Here is a 12,384-nt window from a genome sequence, read left to right on the forward strand (position 1 = left end):
TTGAAATAGTCTAGAGCTAACTCCACAATATTTCTGAGGCAAGCCTATAATGAAGCTTAAAACCAAACTGAATTAACTCTTCTCTTTGTCAAAGATATCCACTTCCATCAGAATACATCCTCGTACAGTATCATTGTTGAAGTGTATAATGATCTCCTAGTTCTGCTCATTTCACTCAGCATCAGTTCATGTAAGTCTCTCCAAGCCTCTCTGAATTCATCCTGCTGGTCATTTCTTACAGAGCAATAATATTCCATAACATTCATATACCATAATTATCCAGCCATTCTCCCATTGATGGGCATCCATTCATTTTCCAGTTTCTAGCCACTACGAAAAGAGCTGCCACAAACATTTTGGCACATGCAAAACCAAACTAACTTTTGGGACACCATATAGTGTAACTTGTCTTTTTTGTAGTCATTCTATGAGATAGGTAGTAGAAATACTTATTATCTATTTTTCCTTATTTCTCAAATTTATAGATAAGAAAACAGATTCAGAGATAGTTATATTCTCAAGGATATATAAATTTGCAGAGACAGACCTAGAACTGAGGTGTTAAATTCAAATCCAGTATTCTTTTCATTATATCTCATCATATAAAGCAGATCTTCATATAATTATATATGATGAAACTTTTTTTGGGGGGGGCTAACAAAAGATTCTTGTTCACACTAGTTTTAGAGTTTTGATTGGTAGGGCTATGAATACATATTAACAAGTGGTCTTAAAAATGTATCCAGTCAATGTTTTCTCTAATATTTCCCTTTTCATGGTCATACATTTTGTTTTAGATTCTGTTCACAACACATTTAATTCTGATTAAAGGAATAGGCCTATTGCCTGGGAGGATTATGGCTGAAAGACTGAGGGATGAACTGAGGATAGGACTGGAGCTGCATTTATCTCAATGTTGATGAATGAAAACAAAAATGAAAAAAGCATCCTTCCTCCACATTAGATATTTGTAAAGAAGAGCACCTTACTACAGCATTGGTCTAGGGGTCTCGTATTAAGGATATACGTCATCCCAATGTTTCACATTACTTATAAGCCATATCTATGCCCCCATTGACTGTTCAGAACAATTGACTCCCTATTCCTAACAAGCATGACTTGTTCCTATGCCTCAAAGAGAGTTCTATATACACTTTTCATTAAAGGAGAGCCAAATGAAGTGATGTATGTTACAGAATGACTCGTGGAATTTCTCAGGAGCTTACCATGGGCTGAGAACACTCTGAATGGCACTTGACTTGGGTGAGCAAAATGGAGCAAAGATGTGACAATTTGCTTTGAGTTCTTAGGGATCTTAGCATTGTGCTAGGTATTGGAGGAAGTTAAAAAGCTTAGATAAGATTATAATTCCTGTGGAAATGGAGCTTATAGATGAATAGATAACATATAGATAACTATAGCACAATATATTATATAGTAAACACACTGGAAAGTTATAATATAAAATGTTATGTTAAATTCAAAGGGAAAAAACATTAATTGCAGGGTATATTGCGGAAGTACTGAAGAAGTTAACAGTTTTGTTGGATCCTAAAATATGGGCAGAATTCCAAGAGGTAGAAGTTGGGGGTGGTGATAAGGAAAATAACGTTCTCACACAGTAAGATTGTATCACATGTCTTAGGGAAAAAGAAAACTCAGTTTTGTGTGCATGAAGACGAATAGGAAAGATTAGGAAAGAAGGTTGGAAAGAGTGTGGAATCAGACAATTAGAGCCTCAAAAGACCAAAGAAGCCTGAACTTTACCCAGCAGGAAACAGGGAGACACTAAAAATTTTGAGCAAACTGAATCACAGAATTCAGAGCTATAAAGGAACTGAAACATCATATAGTCCAATTTTCTTAATTTATAGATGCGAATACAAAGAACTATGAAGAAGAAAATTTATTCTAGTAGAATGTAAAGCATTAGAAGGGGAAGACTTCTAAGAAGATTATTGCAATAGTCTAGGCAGAAGGCAAATAAGGGCTTGTATTTGCATATCTCCTATAGTCTTCAACCAATATTGAATTATAGGTTTTGAACTTAAAAAAAAAAATTTAGAGGCAAACTTAAAATTACTCTTCTTAAGATACCACTCTGCACTCTGCATCTTGTGCTGCTCAAAGTACTGAGGATTCGGAAGCTAAGTCTAGTATGACTTTGTTGTGCTTCTGGAAGCATTTATATGATTGCGAAAATTGGTGAGCAGAATCTTACTCATCACAGCAACAGCCTTCAATATCTTCACTGGGCAGCCCCAGCAACTTTGTTGAAAAGACCTACTGCTGACATCAAGCTTGGCACTACTTATTCCTGTGTGGGAGTCTTCCAACATGGGAAAGTGGAGATCATAGCTATTATGACCAAAAAAACACAAGTTAGGTCATCCTCACTGATGTGGAATATTTAATCAGGGTTGCTCCAAAGAATCAAGTTCTAATAAATCTCATCAGCACAGTCTTTGATACCAAGAATCTGATAGGTCACAAATAGGATGACACAATCGTCCAATCAAACATGACTATTATGACAAACTCAAATGCAAAATTGGTTAGGACAAACAGCAGATCCTTGACAAATATAATGAAATAACCAACTGACTGGATAAGAATTAGGTTTCTGGGAACTAATAATGAGTAGCAGCAGAAAGAATTGATGAAGGTTTGCAACCCTATCATTATTAAATTGTATCATTGTGCCCATACATTGGTAGGAAGCATGCCTGATGAATTCCCAGGTGGCTAAGCAGTCCTATTCCTAAGTGCTACTTTCTGGTGTCACTAATGAAGAAATTAACTAATCACATCAGAAAAAAGGAACATTACACATTGTTTTCCAAAAACGGAAGAATTCAAATTTGTAGCCAAGGCAGGAGTGGTTAAAAAATAACGTTTTTAAATAAAGTTACTATTTAAATCTGGGCATTTGGAATACCTGAATCTGTGCAGAAGGAGAGAAGTGAATGATAATGAGCTTTATCTGTATTGTAAACAAATGGAAATTCATTCTTATTCTGGAGAATAAAATCTATTTATAATAAGCACATTAAAAAAAAAAAAAAGCCTATGGGTCAACTAGATATTGCTAGCCTGAAGAAACTATGGGTAAAAGAAATTCTTTCCCATGGGAAACCCAGCACAAGAGAAATTTCTTTCTCATGGGAAATCCTGCTACATGTTTGAATAGAAAAATAGAAAAACACCTGATCTATTTGCTATAACATATTATCCCCTAATACTTTAACTTTCTCAAAATATTTCCTAAAGGCCACTGTCTTATACATTCTCATCAGTCACTTGACTCTACCTTCTTTTCTTTCCCAGTTAATTTTGAACTGCTTTAATTTTTGTTTTCCCAAGATTATAAAAACAATCAGCTTTGTTCAGCCAGGTATAAGAGCTTCTTAATAACATCAGAAACTTCTAGGTTTGAATGTTTCTCCCCTTGCAATTGCAAGGAATAAAGAATAGCATTTTAGCTAGGTCAGACATGCAGTGCATGGAACTGGCTCTTCAATGATACAAAGATGAACATTCTGATCCTTATGCACAGTGGCCACAAAGCAGATTTATAGAATTGGGGCTTGATTTGGATTGTGCTGCCACCCTCACTGTTTCATAGCTTTCAACTCTGTGTTTGTTAATGCATTGTTAGTCTTGGAAATTTGAAGGTCAATAGACATCTTTGATTATTCTGCTCATAGAGACTTCGGGCAATTGGCAGGGTTTTGTGAGGCAGGCTGTTAACCATTTCACATTTACTGTTTTTCCCTTATATCTTGCTGCCCTGGATTCATCCCTTATGATGTCTTAGAAAGTGGTTGCTTTTTTTTTTTTTTTTTTTTTTGGGGGGGGGATTAATTGAGCTTTTAAAAACTAAGCTAAAACAAAGATCTTCATTAAACTTTCAATTTGTTGGTACAGAATCTCAGATACTTTCAGTTCTAATTCTTAAGACTATTTCTATAAGTTACTTCTTTATAATGAATGAATTTTCCACAACTGTTGGTCTTCCATGGCTTAATGGCTGATAGCATTGATTTTAGCAAACTCCTTTGGTACTGAACAGCTGTTTGCTGGAGATAAATTATGTGTTCTAAAAATAATAACTAGTGTCATGTAGAGCTTTAACTTTTACAAAATGCTTTACAAATATGATTTCATTGTATCCTCACAACAATTTTCAGGTAGGTGCTATTATGATGTCCATTTTGCAGATGAGGAAACTGAGGTAGAGGGAGGTTAAGTGATTTGTCTAGTGTCACACAGCTAATAAATAGTCTGAGGCTAATTTGACTCCAGGTCTAGCTCTCTATCTATAGCATCATTTAGGTGTCTACTTATAGAAAGAAGAGAATGTTGTCATTCTATGCTGAGCTGGCAATCATTGTTACTGATTACTATGCTATTTATTATTGTGTGACAGTTCTGGCATTTCCCATTTTTTGATTCAGCTCAATGCTCAGGCTGCTGTCTGATCCTATTTGTTTCACAGGAAAAGCAATTCTGCTGTTTAAGTTTCTCTTTAGTCACATATACCAATTCTTATCCACCTTAGAATCTGAAGTAAAACTGAACACTATTTTAAAATATGTTTTTATTAGTTATTTCATACAAACAATGCTTATATGTATGTTTGCATGCACACACATATATATTATATATGTATACATATATACATATGCACACACATATGTATACTAAAATTTCATTTTCTTTATCAGTTTTTATGAAAATGAGAATAAGGTGACCTATTCAAGCTGGCTCTGGGGACCAATGCTGATTTGCAAAGTCTAAAAAAGGATATGAGATCTACTAGCATAACCTACTTTTTTTTTTTTTTTTTACCTAAAATGCCAACTTAAAAGATTAAGACAGGTTGCCAGTTTAGGAAAAATTTACATATTTGGGCCTCATAGATTCTGTTGAGGACAAAGGGAATTAGAAAATAGGAGGAAATTCATGCGATGGCAAATTGGACAAGAAAACATAGGTAAGTACAATTCTTCCCTCATTTTCCTCCAATGGAAGTTATGTCCTTACGCTTCTAGAGGAAAACTTCATATCTGGATCTAATAGTAAATTAAGGGAAAAAGATCAAATTCTAAAAGTCTCAGATTATTGTAATCTTACATTGGTAGTGAAGAAATAAAATCATAACTTCAAAACAACAATCACTGACAAATAGAAAGACCTAAAGATAATGAAGAAGATATGGCCCCTGATCAAAAGGCTAACATTATTTCCAATGAAATAACTTGGTAAGTGGTTCAAAAAGTTTATAATTGTTTTTTTTTAACTATGGATCCAAAATCCATGGGGGGTGGGGGGAGGAGAGTATCTCTGTGTGTGTATTTTACACTAGATGATATCTAAGGCTTTTTCTACTTCTAAAACCAATAATCCTAATTCTAGTTTGTAGAATGGGTGTGTTTTAACTTACTTTTAAAATTACTATATGTAGGGGATAAAAGTAAACAAGGAAAGGCAGTCCTTGCCCTCAAGAAGTTTATGATTTAATTGGCAGACTTCACACAAAAGGTAACTGAGAAGAGATGAGAAGTTAAGTGCCTAGCATGGAGCATGTTTATTTCATAAGAACTAAGACAGATCTTTATTTCTCCTGTGAATGGACTGTGGAACATAAAATTTCCAATATAGAATTCTCTGTCTTGATCAAATTGATATGGAAAACCCTCTGACTTTTTAAAAGGTAAAAATTCTAACACTATCAACATTAAACTCTATATCCACATGGTCAAATACTAACAAAAGAATAGATTAATAGAATCTCCAAGTTGGAAGAAATATTCATCTAGTCCAACACCCTAATTTTAGAGATAAAGAGACAACTCAGAGAAGAGAACCTCCGTGTTTAAAGTCATATAATTTCTCCCTTGCAACCTAAGGACATTGTCTGCTATATCAGTTTCATTAGGTGCAATCACATCAAGCTTCCAAATCACAATTACAGAAAGCTGAGCTGAATTTATTTTCATTTATATAGATGAAACTAACAAGGCAGAATAACATAGCAGATTTGAAGTTAGGTTAGTCAAAATAAAGCAATAATCAGAATGTCATCTTAATATTACTATAACCCATTAAACCAATCCTGTGAAAATATAGTTTCTAGATGCTGAATTAGCTTCAGACTGGGGAAGGGAAGAAAAGTTCTTCGTCGAGAACAAGACAAAATATAATGATTGGGGAGGGGGAGGAAAACACAGGTGAACACCATCGTGGAGGATTTTCTTCTCATATCCTGTTTCCAAGGAATTTAGGAGGGGGAATCTTCAAAGGAGTAGAGGAAACAATAGGAGGAGTGTGTGTGATGTTTTAGGGGCATCAGGGAGTAACTTTAGCACTGGTGGTCTGAGGACCTAACCTAGAAAAGTAATCAATCAATGAGCACTTTATTAAATTCCTACTCTGTGACAGGAATTGTGCTGGGTGAAAGACCAAAAAAAAAAAAAAAAAAAAAAGAATATGTCCTACTCTTTTTTTGCTTGTTTGTTTGTTTGTATAGAACACAGAATCCAGCCCCAGTAATGATCCAAGAAAGAGATTAAAGGAATTAGAGTAGGTAATGAGGAAACCAAACTATCACTCTTTGCAGATGATATGATGGTATACTTAGAGAACCCCAAAGATTCTGCTAAAAAAGCTATTAGAAATAACTCATAACTTTAGCAAAGTTGCAGGATACAAAATAAATCCACATAAATCCTCAGCATTTTTATACATTACCAATAAAATCCAACAGCAAGAGATACAAAGAGAAATCCCATTCAAAATAACTGTTGATAGTATAAAATATTTGGGAATCTATCTACCAAAGGAAAGTCAGGAATTATATGAGCAAAATTACACAACACTTGCCACAAAAATAAAGTAAGATTTAAATAATTGGAAAAATATTAAGTGCTCTTGGATAGGCCAAGTGAATATAATAAAGATGATAATACTTTCTAAACTAATCTATTTATTTAGTGCTATACCAATCAGACTCTCAAGAAACTATCTTAATGACTTAGAAAAAATAACAACAAAATTCATATGGAAGAACAAAATGTTGAGAATTTCAAGAGAATTAATGAAAAAAAAAAAATCAAATGAAGGTGGCCTAGCTGTACCTGATCTAGAACTATATTATAAAGCAGCAGTCACCAAAACCATTTGGTATTGGCTAAGAAAGAGACTAGTTGATCAGTAGCATAGGTTAGGTTCACAGGGCAAGATAGTGAATAAAAATAGCAATCTAGTGTTTGACAAACCCAAAGATCCCAAATTTTGGGATAAGAATTCATTATTTGACAAAAACTGCTGGGAAAACTGGAAATTAGTGTGGCAGAAACTAGGCACAGACCCACACTTAACACTATATACCAAGATAAGATCAAAATGGGTCCATGATTTAGGCATAAAGAACGAGATCATAAATAAATTAGAAGAACATAGGATAGTTTACCTCTCAGACTTGTGGAGAAGGAAGGAATTTGTGACCAAAGGAGAGCTGGAGATCATTATTGATCACACAGAAAATTTTGATTACATCAAATTAAAAAGCTTTTGTACAAACAAAACTAATGCAAACAAGATTAGAAGGGAAGTTACAAACTGGGAAAACATTTTTATAGTTAAAGGTGCTGATAAAGGCCTCATCTCCAAAATGTATAGAGAACTGACTCTAATTTATAAGAAATTATTCTCCAATTGATAAATGGTCAAAGGATATGAACAAACAATTTTCAGATGATGAAATTGAAACTATTTCCACTCATATGAAAGAGTGTTCCAAATCACTATTGATCAGAGAAATGCAAACTAAGACAACTCTGAGATACCACTACACACCTGTCAGATTGGCTAAGATGACAGGAAAAAATAATGATGAATGTTGGAGGGGATGTGGGAAAATTGGGACACTGATACATTGTTGGTGGAGCTGTGAAAGAATCCAACCATTCTAGAGAGAAATCTGGAATTATGCCCAAAAAGTTATCAAACTGTGCATACCCTTTGATCCAGCAGTGCTACTACTGGGCTTATATCCCAAGGAAATACTAAAGAAGGGAAAGGGACCTGTATGTGCCAAAATGTTTGTGGCAGCCCTTTTTGTAGTGACTAGAAACTGGAAAATGAATGGATGTCCATCAATTGGAGAATGGCCGGGTAAATTATGGTATATGAAGGTTATGGAATATTATTGCTCTGTAAGAAATGACCAGGAGGATGAATACAGAGAGGCTTGGAAAGACTTACATGAACCGATGCTGAGTGAAATGAGCAGAACCAGGAGATCATTATACACTTCAACAACAATACTATATGAGGATGTATTCTGATGGAATTGGATATCTTCCATAAAGAAAAGATCTAATTCAGATCCAATTGATCAATGATGGACAGAATCAGCTACACCCAGAGAAGGAACACTGGGAAATGAGTGTAAACTGTTTGCATTTTTGTTTTTCTTCCCAGATTATTTCTACCTTCTGAATCAAATTCTTCCTGTGCAACAAAAAAATTCGGTTCTGCACACAGATATTGTATCTAGGATATACTATAACATATTTAACATGTATGGGAATACCTGCCATGTAGGAGAGGGGGTGGAGGGAAGGATGGGAAAATTCGGAACAGAAGGGAGTGCAAGTGATAATGTTGTAAAGAATTACCCATGCATATGTACTGTCAAAGAAAAAATGTTATAATTATAAAATTAATTAAAAAAGAAAAAAAAAAGAATACAGAATCCAGTTGAAATTTGTTGCAATAAAAGGAAATAGAATGTTAGTCAAGTGATAAATACAATTAAAAATAATTTTTAAAACTTCAAATAAAGTGAAAGATGTTGCTAAACAATTAAGACAGTATATAGTAAATTTTTCCTATTTAATGCTTAGAGAAAACTGATTATAAGCCTTAGGTTTTTTTTTGTTTTTTTTTTTCCCCATTTGTAATTGATAATTGAAGTCACTTTGGCATATGTATCTTGTAAATAATCACAAGTAGCTCCTTGAGGGCAGGGATTGTCTTCCCTTTTTTATTTTGTATCCCATTTAACAAAGTGCCTGGCACATAGCAAGTACATAATAAATGTTTATTAATGACATGTTTTCCATGTGTGTCTTATCACCACCCATGCTCTTAATACACACTTCCATTCTTTCCATGGAGTATGATGTTCAGTATTTGTTGTTCTTGCTATATATATACCATCTTAGTAAACACCTTTGCTAAGAGTTAAATGTACCCACAGACTGATTGTTAATGGGAATTTAGTCAACAGTCAGTCAACAAATATTAAATGCTTCTTCTGTGCCAAAGACCAGTACTGTCTTAGGGGGATACAAAGAACAGCAAGTCTAAAAGACTATAGCTATAATTTTATAAATAGGTATCTACAGGGCTGGAGCAGTTAGGTGGTACAATAGGCTTGGAATCAGGAAAACTCTTCTTCATGAGTTCCAATCTAGCTTCGGACACTCAATAGTTTTGTGACCCTGGACAAGTCATTTAACCCTGTTTCCTCAGTTTCTTCAACTGTAAAATTACCTGGGGAAGGAAATGGCAAAACACTCCAGTATCTTTTCCAAAAAAGACCCCAATGGCTTCATGGAGAATCAGATATGACTGAACAACAACTCAGAGGATACCTCTAAAACTCTGAGGGAGCAACTTGTGAATGTGAGTGAAAGTTGGAGACACAGTTCAGACGGGGTGCTGCATGATTTTCATTTCTTTTTTGATAGTTTTATGTCTATTGAATATCATGTCACTCTCAGCTACCTCTTCTCTGACCAAGTGAAAGTCTAGGACAGTATGTATTACAGTATGTACTGTAATCTTATTAATATAAAAAGTCATATTCAAGTTGTAGTCATGCTCTTTCCTTTATGATTCTCTCTCTCTCTCTCTCTCTGTCTCTGTGTGTGTGTATGTCTCTCTCTCTCTTTTCCTTATGCAATTAGGGTTAAGTGACTTGCCTAGGGTCACACATCTAGGAAGTGTTAAGTGTCTGAGGCCAGATTTGAATTCAGGTCCTCCTGACATCAGGGCTGATGCTCTATCCACTGAACCACCTAGCTGCCCCTGATACTCTCTTTAAACAGCTAACTGACCTTCAATTAAACCTGAAGTTACTTTCTTGGATAGCCATTTTTGACAGGATAAATTGACCTTTTTGGAGGATTGAGAAGGGTATACCTGAGTGAAAATGAAGAACTCTACTCTCTAGGTTCCCCCCAAAAATCACGAATCTGGATCAAGAGACTTGAAAGGAAGGGAAGACTAATTGAAGAACAAATGACAGACAAAGAGATTAATGTTCCCACTTCAAAATTTTTCTCAGGAGCAGTTCTAACTGGCATAATCTGCAAACACTGAGGACAGAGCAATTAAATTCCTTGAAGAGCCAGATTTTTTGTGTCATTTAATTCTTAGGAAATTTCCTTGTTATTGACATACCAAAACAAAGTTTTGGGACCAAAACCTTAGAAATAAAGTTGGTGTCAGACATGACAATATGGGATGCTGAATTTCAATAGAAGTTATGTTTAAAACCCATGGTTACATTTCTGGTCCTACTATTTGCTATTAAGTATACAGTTATTATTCCTTTCACATCAAAAAATTTTACTTGAATCTTCCAGATCCTGGGGGTGCTGCACTCTTTAACCATTGTGACAAGGAAAGGATAAGTATGATCTAGTGATCCCTCATTAGTGCAGATGTGATCACAATAGCTACTCTCGCAAAGTATCAGCCTCATTCTTCCATGCTCAAGATGGAAAACTCGGAGGTATTTTATTTCTTTATTTTGGGGAAATTCATTGTGTTTTTCATTTGTAGACTGCTGCCAGTTCACTAGAGTATCTTGAATAGAAGCTATGATTTTGAATTTTTGAATTACTCAGGATAGTTTGTTGATAAAATTAGTTGTCTTTCTGCAAATAATTCTCAATTTATTATTAAGCAATGTAAGATAGCAATGTTTCTTTGCTCTATATTAATTTTGGATACTTAAAATTACCCATGAGACTTGCCATAATAACATTTGTTTAGGCTTAAATAGTTTCTGGGGGGAATTAAGATTCTTCTTTTTCATACTCTGAACAAATTTTTGTTTTGTCAGAAAAACAAAATTAAAAGCAAACAAAACAAATAAACAGGCCAAAAAAACCTTTGGGATACAGCTTAGCTCTAGAGAAATTCTTACTGAAAGCAAAGAATAGCCTTTCTGGGAAAAATTTACCCTTTCCACATTTCAACAGAATTTCAACAAAAGTTAAAGTTCTTTTGGAAGACACGGCATATTTCACTGCTTGGGCTTTGTATTCTGGTATGACTATAGAGCCAAATTGCTAATGGATTAGTATTTAATGAAGTATAAAAATTGATAGAGAGATCACCAGAAATCTTGTAAATAAGCTGCTTCTACAAAGAGCTAATAATGATTGAGTTCACAATGGTGTAAAAATCATGAACTGGTTAGACATTGCAGGGAAGAGAAATCTAGAGCTGAAAATACATCTAGTCTAATACCTTCATTTTAAGATGAGGAAACTGAGATGTCTAATCATTCTGAGTTAGATCACAGAATATATTCAACTCTGCCCTAATTTTTTTTCTCCTGAACTTTGATACATCAGTTATGGTCTGATGCCTTCTGAAACAGATTTTTAGAAAAACAAAAAACAAAAAAAGGGTAAAAAATTAATATTTACCAGATACCTCTGGGTGGAAATAGGTATTTTTTGTTTTGTTTTGGTGAGAAGGTGCTGTATATATTGTGGAAATAAATTGCCCTGAAGGCAATTACAGCTCTGATAGTAGCTAGTTTTGTGATTATGAACCAAACCATTTAACCATTTCAGGCTTCACTTGCTGGAAACTGGGAATAATTATATTGTACCTTCCCAGAGGCAGAAGAATGGGCCAAACAATTCCCTAAGATCTCTTTTTGTACTAAAGGTTAATATTCTCCTTCCTAAGAGTAGTGATCAGCTCCTTGTTGACTTCATTGTTCATAGTCTAAGTGATTAATGTTTGACCTTTAAAAATCTACCACAATGAACTAGCACTGACTCCAATGAGGAGATATACACTTTTTTCACAGTTTCAATCTTTTTCTCATTTCAGTAAAACACTGAGCATGACCATCAAGTTATCAAAATAGCAATAGCATGTGATCCTTAATGGAATATAAATCAGTAGATACACTCACAGGTTGGGTCCTCAGAAGATGACTGCTCCCTTGTTCTGGAAGTACCCTGTGTGTACCCATTTTCTAAAACTATGGCTCACAATTCCCAACCAGTGAACTTCCCATTACACAATGAATTCCTTGAGAGTGGGTCTGGTTTTTATTTGTAT

The 12,384-nt window shown here is 34.6% G+C and overlaps 1 protein-coding gene across 13 annotated transcripts in view; it reads right to left on the reverse strand.

The window, feature by feature from the left end:
• The window catches only part of TANC2 (tetratricopeptide repeat, ankyrin repeat and coiled-coil containing 2), a 567,085-nt gene that overhangs the window by 61,300 nt on the left and 493,401 nt on the right, over positions 1 to 12,384 (reverse strand). The window lies entirely within an intron of this gene.

The sequence above is a fragment of the Sminthopsis crassicaudata genome, chromosome 4, assembly GCF_048593235.1.
Source record: "Sminthopsis crassicaudata isolate SCR6 chromosome 4, ASM4859323v1, whole genome shotgun sequence".
NCBI lineage: Eukaryota > Metazoa > Chordata > Mammalia > Dasyuromorphia > Dasyuridae > Sminthopsis > Sminthopsis crassicaudata.